The 9,118-nt window shown below is 44.9% G+C and overlaps 1 long non-coding RNA gene across 1 annotated transcript; it reads right to left on the bottom strand.

Moving 5' to 3' along the window:
• Positions 1-1,117: 1,117 nt before the first annotated feature.
• Positions 1,118-8,204, bottom strand: LOC136587402 (uncharacterized). Its single transcript, XR_010787462.1, has 2 exons — positions 8,037-8,204; positions 1,118-1,755 (listed from the first exon to the last, which is right to left on the bottom strand). It is a non-coding gene; the product is annotated as an uncharacterized lncRNA (long non-coding RNA).
• Between the last annotated feature and the right edge of the window lie 914 nt (positions 8,205-9,118).

Raw genomic sequence — 9,118 nt, 5'->3', positions numbered from 1 at the left:
CCTATTCAGTACAATGAAGATGTCTATGTAAGGGTGCATTCACACGGGCAAAAAAAACCTTGAGTTTTGTGCGTTGTGAGATGGACAACGCACGTGAAAATGCAACCCATTATTTACAACTCACCTGTCACCCGCGCCGGCCCCTGACTCTTTAGAGACGAGCAGGGAGATACTCGGCTAAGGCACTACTCGCTCGAGTAATGTGCCTTAGCGAGTATACTCGCTCATCTCTAATTGCCAGTCTTGGGTGCAACTCGCTGTCGCCCATGTGATTGCACCCTAATGAATATAAGACCTCGTTCATACGGGCTACAAAATGCATTTATGTGAAGCCTATGGTTTCCAATAGGTTCTTTCAGGAGTGACATCGATTGGTCGTCCTTCTTAGCCTTCTCTCATAGAAGCTAATCTCTGTTTTAGGGGCATAATATGATGTCCTGGTTACCATTGCTACATGCAGGGATATAAAATAACCACCTTAATGGTCATATTTAATGGACCTATTTAGAGACTGCTTCAATAATGGTGTCAGAACAATTCTGTTGCAAACATTAAAAAACTGAAGCCCCTGTTAGTCCAGATGTCCGAAATCGTCCATGACATTCAGCAGCAGGTTGCAAATGGCCCTCGAAAATCAATTTGGAGACTGTCCTAGCAAGTTGGTATATGGCTGATGACATGTCGGCGAGTACTGAAATCTCTGAAGCGAAGACCCTCCTGCATAACGTGTGCAGGCGCTGAAAGAGTTGATGAAGCTAAACGCATAAATTATGTGGTTGCTGACTATGACTGCTAAAGAACCTTTGGACCTATCGCTGTACTTTATGACGGATGGAGCATGGATTCATTTAACAGGTCATGTGAATTCGCAGAATACGAAGTACTAGTCTACTGAAAATGCACACCTGACTCTCAAACACCACTATAGAACCAGGAAATTGGCATTTGGTGCTCAGTGTTAGGAACCCAGTTGGAGTATTCCTTTAAATAGATCCTGATAGCCTTATTGCTGATCTGGATTATGATTTCTCCAGCAGGCTTTGGGGTATTTTGCCGCTTCCGAATTATGTCGTGTGCACACATCATCGTGGAGCAAATTAGACACAAGCTATCAGCCTCATATCCAAAATGGCTCTCTGCCCAGAAACAGCCAGACAGGGCCTTTTATTGTAAAGCATAACATGGGCGGGCAACAGGTTACATCAGTAACATATAGGATTCTCATTTGTCGGATCATATAGAATCCCCCCTCCTTCCTGCCCACCTTCTCTCAAGTCCAATGTATAAGCAAGTCTTTGTCTCACAAACGTGCTCAAAACTGAAACTGGAAGTACATATCTCTTTGTTCAAGAAGATCCTGTGTGGGGGATGGGGAGGACTGGGAAAACACTCAAGCAATAACATATAACACTGTGATTTAACTCTTTCCTTATGCAGCAGAGTTTCACATTAGGCTGAAGTCACAAAACACACATAATACGTCTAGTGCAAATCGATAGACATTTTATACTAATTGATTATCATGTCTATCACAATCCCCCCTTAAAATGTCTATCCTCTAACTCTCTATCTAATTTTCACAGTTCTCTGCGCGTGAGCCTATAACTGGAGCGCATTGAAGGTTCGTTTTAGAGTCTTCAAGGGGGTGTAGGACTTGTCCACTCCTTCTGGGGATGCATCCAGCAAACTTATGGTGGGAGCGGCTTTTCCAGCATCAGTTTCACAGGTCTCTGACACAGGGGATAACACAGCAGACTAGAACAGAAAAGGTAACCATCAGTTCACATACAACAGCGACGCCCGTCTGTGCCAGGATCCTTTACCACCCGCTCATCCATGGCGAGTGCTGGTCCCAAAAGTTAGCTCTTTTTAGTCAGTGCGGTCAGCTTCTTAATGGCAACTGCGTCTTTACCCGCGGGTCACGTGTCGTCTGGGATGTAGGTACAACAAGTCTCCCCTATCATCTTACAGACACTCCCCTTTTTAGCTAAAGTCATATCTAAGGTCATTCTATTTTTTTAAAAAAAGTCATAGTCGAGGTAGGTCCTATTGGTCGACTAGTCCCTATAAGGCGTCTCTAGTATAATTTATAAACCACTGTTAATTATAATAAAACATAATTAATCCAATCAACGTTTATTTACCATAATGACCAGGAAAATGGACTCGAATCTAGTTTTAACTTGGTCTCTAATTTTTAAAACTTGTCAGGTACCCCCCTTGGCTATCCTATGACGTCAATGTACACGTGTAGATCAAAACTACCACCAGGGGTCTCTCTTCTCGCTCTAGCATAATGTTACAATACTAGTAGCGTACACAGGTACGCACGGCGTGGGACTCCCTAATCTTCACCCACACCAATGTCCCTCCTGGAGATAGTCCTAATGGTGAACACGTCCAAGTCGCCTCACCCTTGCGTCAGGGCTTTCCCACTGCCCGTAAGTCCCTACTCCTAGGAGGGGGGGGGATCCCTACCTTACCTCAGAGGGAGGCCATGGATTCCCTGGGCTCATTTCCGGGCATCCATACCCTCTATCTGTACAAGTTAACACCCCACAGGGTGTGCCCTCGCCGGAACCTAAGGTCTTCTGCACTATCCCTAGGCAAATGGGAATTCCACTGACAATCCATCTTAGGAGATCGGGGCAGGCACAGTACTAGTACATTTCTCCTTTTTCTTTGGTAGCGCATGTGGTTGGCATTATCGGAACTGGCTCTTCATCTTTTTCAAACAAGGGAAACGTTGGTGTCTGACAGGATGTGGAGGAGCATAAGGGCTTTACTAAGGCACACTCCCCTGTCCAATTACCCTCCAGGCGGGTCCTCTACCTCATGTCTCCACAAAGCCAGTAAACGTCTCCTAAGGACTGGACCTGATTCTGCATCTATTCCCCTCCTATCATACTGTAGGAGGAGCAATACCCGTTGGTGAGTTCCCCAAAAATCTCCCTCCACCCTGCCTATTTGCCTGGCAGGTGTAGTTTCCAGGGTAGTCAGTAATACTCTCTCCGGTGCAAACACTTAAGTAGTTATAGAGTATTCCTTCTTCCATTTCTCACGGACAGTGAAATTAGCGGAAATGTTCGTGAAGAGACTAATAAACCACTCTTCAGCATCTACAGGGAGATTTAGGGGGACCATCCCCGAGTGTAGTCGGGCACTACCGCACACGCAACAGTTAGACTTGTTGCTCCTGTTAGCATTGTACCTCATCAACTCCAACCAGAGATTCTGGTCAGAGTAGCCAGTCGCTACTGTCAAGGTGTCCTCAAAAGGTAGGGTCGGCTATGATCATCATGTTCGTCAAGGTCTTTATCTTACGGCGGAGGGGGTTAATTATGGGCACGGGACTAAGTGAAGGCTTCCATTCGGCTGCATCTACCATACCCCTTATTTTAAACTTCCCTAAGGGATCTGTCCTCCCGTACCGGTATGTCCCCAGACTATAAGTCTCCCCCGTCCCCCGGGCTTGGATCTCCCATGGTTAGTGTAAAAACCGCATTAAAACCAAGCAACATACTAAGTTCAGCCTTCCAATACCTGCTGTCCTTATTATTCTCAAGGAGGGTTATACGACTAATTAGGGATTTCCCGCTCCTATCTTTCTTATTTAAGGCACTTCGCGGTTTATAGGACCAGTCTGTTCCTGCGTTCCATCCCACTAATCCCCAATAACGGCAGTCTTCTCCCCAGACGTTATCAGTGGCGCAAACATATTGTATTCCCCGGGTATATAAGTCATATAACCAGCTGGACTGAGCTAAATCTGGCCTGCGGTGGGATCTTGCGCCTAGACACGGGACCACAGTACAATAGTCGAAGGAATATGCGGCTACTTGAGCATTGGACGAGTTATACTAGAAGGTAACCATACCCCCATATTCTTCCGACTAAGGATTCCAGTTGCCACCCTCCTCTCTCACTAGCCCTAACCAGAGTAATGTCCTTGGCACAACTAAGACTGGTCTCCCAGATCTGAAGCTTTCTTACAGTATGAAGCGTGGATCCATGTAAGTCTTTCGGCTAGTGTCACAGCTGTGGCAGTAGTCAGAAGCACCTGGTAGGGACCATCAAATCGGGGCTCAAGAGGGGGCTTCCTGGGGAACTTCTTGACGCACACCCAATCCCCAGGCTGCAGGATATGTGTCCCAGTGTCTGCCTCTGAGTCTGGAAGAGAACACCTGTGCATAGGCTTTGGTTAGTTCTTTAACAACGGAAATCACATACTCAGTCAACACATCAGATTGTAATTGTAACTACTGAGGATAGTAACAACCTAGCCTTGGGGCTAGCCCAAACAATCTCGTAGGGAGATAATGTATAATCCCCCCTGGGTTCATATCTAACACTGTATAAGGCTATTGGATGACAGTCTTTCCAAAGTGGCGTCATTTTTAAGTATCTTAATTTTTGCGTGCCACTACGTCTCTCCACCTTTCCACTACACTAAAGGTGGTACAGTATGTAAAAGGCCTGGGATACATCCAGAGCAGACATGACATGTTACATTCACCTGCAAAGTTTATACCTCTGTCTGACTCTGAATCACTTCTGGTACCCCATATTCACAGTTTACCTCGTTCGTGAGCTTCTTTGCGGTTACCTACTTGTTTGCCTTGGTAACAGGGTCGGCCTTCAACCTGCAAAGACATCAACAACAAGCACGTATTCATACTTCCCAACAAGTGGGAGCTGAACGTAGTCAATTTGCAATCCCTGAAATGGGTAGAGTGGTCTAGGCAAGTGTGATGTGGCAAATTTACTTCTGCCCTGTCTCACCCATGGCATAGATCATGCTAAACCGGACAAATGATGCAGCAGCTACAGAGAACCTAGAAGTCGCCCAACCTCTTTCAAGCGTCGTCGTCATTACTGCTTTACTAGGTGGGTCTTTCCGTCCATCAGCTGGGCCATCATGGGATACAGGAACTGTGGTGGGCAAGTGCTGTTGACTGTTCACCACACGCTGTCCTGTTTCTGCTGCTCCCATATTAGTCCATTTATTCTTTTCTTCCTTGCTGGCTTGTAACTGTAAAAGTCTTTAGCGTATCAAAGTCCAAATTTTTGTCAATGTCCAAAGTTTTTTTTACCACTGACTCATGCTGTCAGCATCTTTCTTCTTTCTTCCACGGCTTGAGGGCCGCTGCCTTTGCTGCGCTGTCAGCGAGGGTGTCGTCTCTCCAGTGTAGGAATCGGTGCGAACTCTCAACTTTGTCAGGTAGAAGTAGGGCCTCCATGCGACTCTGTACCGTTGCACCATTCTCAATTGGTTGTCCTACTAAGGTAAAAAACTGTCTGGCCTTCCATATTGGGCCGTAATCATGAGCTATGCCAAATGCATACCAGGAGTCAGTGTAAAGGATTGCCGGTCTTACCTCTCGCCACTCTACACGCCTCAGTGAGGGCCTTCCATTCCGCTTATTGTACTGTGACATGCGGAGGCAGAGCTTCTGCTTCTAGGACATCTTGTTGTGTGACCACTGCATATCCGATGTGGAGTCATCAGTCCTCACCCTGGTACCATCTGCAAAAAGCTCAACATATGCATTATCAACAGGGGTTCTGGTAACTGTTTGCATACCTGCAGTTTCTTACCGAATTAGTACTAAATAATCGTGCTGATGTTCTATTTCACATGGCTCGGAATCTTGTAGCACAAAATCATTTATTTATTTTTTTTTCAAACCCAATAGCTGATCTACAACACCTAGATCATCTATGACCCAGATCACCTATGCCTCCCCCCTTTTGAACCGCAATACTCAATGGAAAAAGAGTCATTGCGTTCAAACTAGTAAACCAAGAGGCACAAAAACAAGCACTTTGTAGGTCAAGGTGACATTGTATGCAGCGAAGTCTGAGCGAAAATATCCTTTAGATTTTTTTTTCAGGTTGCAGTTAGCATTTTTTACCACAAGGGGGCGCCACACAATTCAAATTTTACGTCACCCAGTGTAATAGTATTTCAGGGTATGGCCAGCGTTTAGCTTTTACTCTCCTGTCGGAATATAATTATAGCTTCAGTGTAGACTGACACTAGAATATACAAAAGACTTAAAGAAAAACTAAAGAATACGGATGAATTAACATCCTACTCTGGGCAATTCAATCCCTCTTTCTTCACATAAAAAGTAAAATTACTTCACCAAATTGCATGAAAAAAGTTTTCTGGGTGACTATAGTGAAATTATTCCATGTGTAGGAGCCTTCCATAACATCATCTGTCTGAGCATCCATTGGAGAAGCGGGCAGTGGAAAACAGAGCCCCTGGGAACATGAGAGAGCGTCCCCTGTCATGTATTGCTGGTCTCTGCCCCCCATGCATCAACTCCAATCTTCCATGCACTATAAACCAGCTTAGTCATCTACTATGTCCCAAGCTGCATCTTCACAAAGGTTTGTTTCCCTGAACTTATCACACATCCAAAGTGGCCACATCTTGGAGCGTAACAAAGTCTGGTCAAACAAAACCTTTGTTCAGACAATCATGATGTTAGCACTGGATACAGTGGCATTGGGAAATATAGGCTTCCCAAATGCAGCAAAATGGCCGACAGAGGCAGAAAGGGGCGGGGCTACAAATCTCCCAAGTGAGGCAAAATGGCTGCCGGAGGAACGGGCGGGGCCAGGGGCAGCAGCACTTCCAGGTGAGGCAAAATGGCTGCTGAGTAGCAGCACGTCCAGGTGAGGCAAGATGGCCGCTGGAGGAGGAAGGGGCGGGGCCAGGTCCTGTCCCGGATGGGGAGGGACCGGAAGTAACATCACACACCCTGAAAGTGAGCACATGGGGGGAAATAACTTCAGGGTGGGGGCAGGCCTCACTACATTTACTGCAGAGTCACACTATGTTGGATTGTAAACATTGCAAGCACGGCCGCCATTACAGGGAGGGGCCGCAGTCAACACAAAGACATTACATTGTTCATAAGCAATACACATACCCCCCCTACATGCTTTCCCCTCTTCAATCTCTTAACTACATTATACCTCCTTCTAGCAATCTAAAAACACATTTCTTTCTGCTAGGCTTCCTGCTCATCTTCTGAAAACTTTCTACAACCTATCTTATCTGTCTATAACCTGGCATTTCTTTCTGCAACTTTTCCTGATCCTTTCCCATTGTTCAGTAAACTCTGCTCCCTTCCCTTCAGCAACCAGATCACAAGCTCTATGACCTTTGCCTTTGCTCACTTTGCTCCCCATTCTCTAAACAACCTGCGTCTATGCCTGAACCTTCTCAATCTGCTCAACTCTATTCTATTCGAAGTTTCTGGACACAATAGTGTTTCTCTTGTAAAATCTGCTTTCTTCAAATCCTTCCAATATAACCTCTTTCCCACTCAGAAAAGACAAAGGAAACAGAAAGGGTTAATTGAAAAAAGCTTTCAGTTCACTCTCTTATCAGCACCCCTCCCCGCAATAATAAACACTGCACATTCTTTCTATAATAGCAGACAGACGGGATTACTGGAGAATACCCACAACGGCTCAGGGTATATATATATCTCATCCACCTTTATATCAACCCAAGGTCTACTAGCAATCCCGAAGAGCACTTCCTGTACACGTCCTAGACAGGACATTTAGCTATACACAGAGACTGACGATTATTTTCAATGACCAAGAGTTTCTGGAGCCAGCCGTCACACCACGGCTATACTTCATACCTTTTCACATATGAGAACATAACACGCTCAATCATAAAAGGTAAATATACGTATCATAAATCTTCCTAACCTCACACTAGTTTTACCTAGGAGCACGTGTCACTGGCGTGTTCCCTCAGACTTAAACAGCCGAGTCCGCCCTCCCGACACATTAACCCTCACAGAATTTATCTCTTGGTCTTGTATACACAATTTTTAACCGTCTCAGACACAACAGCATACAAAATACCCCTAGACAGGTAAAAACGGTGGTCTTTCGAGTGGACAGACCTGTCTTTCAGTGAAGGTCCAGTCTGGATCAGATACAGGCAGATTTAGCAGTCAGAACCCAGATCACATCGGTAGATTTACATAAAGCAATCTTACCGTGTTCTGTAGATTTTCGGGCCCCTGAGTTCTGCGTGCCATCTGCCGATCTCTGTACGTTCCAGGCTGTGACCTCACAGATCCACTCGCTCACCCAAGGACGACACTGATCTGGATTATGATTTCTCCAGCAGGCTTTGGGGTATTTTGCCGCTTCCGAATTATGTCGTGTGCACACATCATCGTGGAGCAAATTAGAAACAAGCTATCAGCCTCATATCCAAAATGGCTCTCTGCCCAGAAACAGCCAGACAGGGCCTTTTATTGTAAAGCATAACATGGGCGGGCAACAGGTTACATCAGTAACATATAGGATTCTCATTTGTCGGATCATATAGAATCCCCCCTCCTTCCTGCCCACCTTCTCTCAAGTCCAATGTATAAGCAAGTCTTTGTCTCACAAACGTGCTCAAAACTGAAACTGGAAGTACATATCTCTTTGTTCAAGAAGATCCTGTGTGGGGGATGGGGAGGACTGGGAAAACACTCAAGCAATAACATATAACACTGTGATTTAACTCTTTCCTTATGCAGCAGAGTTTCACATTAGGCTGAAGTCACAAAACACACATAATACGTCTAGTGCAAATCGATAGACATTTTATACTAATTGATTATCATGTCTATCACATTGCTGGTTCCGAGTTCATCCTAATTAATTAGTGATGATAACCGGAAAAAGAACAAGAGACATCAACTGGGTGAAGTCAATTCTGCCCTCTGCTGGAGGGACCAATTCAGTGATCGCTTTATTTATAGTGCAAAGTGGAACAAAGAAAGCTGTAGTGTCCAATGACCGTGGACAACGCCTTAAAAGTAGCAAATCATTAAGTATTGACGAATGAATACATTATGTGACGTATGCATATGTTGTTTACTATTGATAAGAGTAAAAAAGTATATATAGTCTACAGGAAACACTGCTTCTGCAAACTTTGGACAAAATTGTATTAACCCTTGAATAACAAGTGTAACACATATCTTACTACTTTCACAACACAAACAGTAGGCCCAATTATAGTCAAATCAGCTGTGAATACCATGGTTTATATGGACGTGTTAGGACAGTTTTACAACCAACT

Source organism: Eleutherodactylus coqui, chromosome 1 (assembly GCF_035609145.1).
Source record: "Eleutherodactylus coqui strain aEleCoq1 chromosome 1, aEleCoq1.hap1, whole genome shotgun sequence".
NCBI classification, from domain to species: domain Eukaryota; kingdom Metazoa; phylum Chordata; class Amphibia; order Anura; family Eleutherodactylidae; genus Eleutherodactylus; species Eleutherodactylus coqui.
This window is presented reverse-complemented; position numbering and strand designations above follow the sequence as displayed.